This window comes from Acyrthosiphon pisum, chromosome X, assembly GCF_005508785.2.
Source record: "Acyrthosiphon pisum isolate AL4f chromosome X, pea_aphid_22Mar2018_4r6ur, whole genome shotgun sequence".
Taxonomy (NCBI): Eukaryota; Metazoa; Arthropoda; class Insecta; order Hemiptera; family Aphididae; genus Acyrthosiphon; species Acyrthosiphon pisum.
The window spans coordinates 2,194,510-2,196,076 of record NC_042493.1 but is presented as its reverse complement, the minus strand read 5'-3'; positions in this window follow the sequence as shown (position 1 = coordinate 2,196,076).

Below are 1,567 nucleotides of genomic sequence, written 5' to 3'. Positions count from 1 at the left end.
AGTGGAATCAAGAAAAATAATTTTTTGAGAGCATTTCAGTTTTTGAGCTCTTTCCATAATAAGTGTTACAATATTAACACTGCCTAAGTAGCTTCTCCTTGAATAGAAATTGTAACACCTTTATAAAACCAGAATTATTATTTAAACTAAAATATTATATTAATTATAAACTATTATATTACTTTTATAGTTTTATGTATACGTTAAAATAATACATATAATAAAATAAATTAACTTTATTACCTAGGTTTTTGTATGATTCTATTTTTTCTTTTAATTTCATAAGTGGTTCATGGACAGATCCATAATTTTCTTTTCTCCATTCATCATGCAGATAATATACTTGGCGCTTTGTTGGGTTTATTGAAGCATTAGCTAACAAATAGCATGAGTTTTCCTGAAGTATAAGCTTACTTTCATGAAAATGTATAGCTTCACTTGCTGTTAGCCCATCATTAAAATAAGACAGAAATATTTCTTGAGTCTTTAATTTATAAAAAAATGTAAGATATTTATACTTATAAAAATATTTATTTTCATTTCCACATTATCTATTCGAAGAAATAAACAATAATAATCATACTGACCTCATTGGGAACTCTAAGTAACTTCAATGCCCCACATGAATTGATGGGATGGTTATGATTCAATTTTAAATGGATTATTGCACATAGTGGTTGTTCTCTTTTTAGATATTCGTCATTTTTTTTTTAAGCAATATATCCAAAGATGCTTGGCATGTGACATCGCTTTTACTTGTTGTGGTTTTATTCTTTGCTGCATGGTGACATACCCAGTATTTATGAAATATGACCCTATTATGTGAATAATTACCTCAAAAAACTATTACTAAACTGTTAAAGCCTTAACAATATTATTACAAAACTAGAAAATTTTTTTTCCATTAATCATACTGAATAATAATAACTAGGTATTAAAAACAATTTATTTTAGTAGCTACTGCTAGATAACAGTTTAGGTACATTGTTTTGGGGGAAAATTATCTTGATACATTTATTTAAGCTGGTTTACATTAATGATCTGAATCTTGTTCAAGATTTATTTTTAAGAGTACTACATAACTACACTTACTTTTGTGGATTATTTAATTCAAGACTGACAATCCAATTGGTATTTGATATTGAACTAAACAAATTCAACCATTCAATTGCATTTTCCATATCAATTAAGTTCGCTCTAATAATAATATTTTGTTTTTCTAAGTCTGACTTTGACCAATCAATTTCACATTGTCTTATTATGTTTTCAATTAAAGACATTTTTAATTAAATAGAAATAACAATTAATAACGAAAAATAAATTAGCAAATTAGCATTATCATTATTTTTAATATTTAAATATATTATTATACTATTTTTAATAATAATCAAATAAATTAGCAAATTAAATTTATCAAAATTTAAATATATTATTATATTATTTTATAATAATAATTAAATAAATTAGCAAATTAGCATTATCAATATTTTTAATATTTAAAATATAATATTATTTATAATAATAAACAAATAATAATAAAACGGCGCGCCATTTAAATGAAAAACGA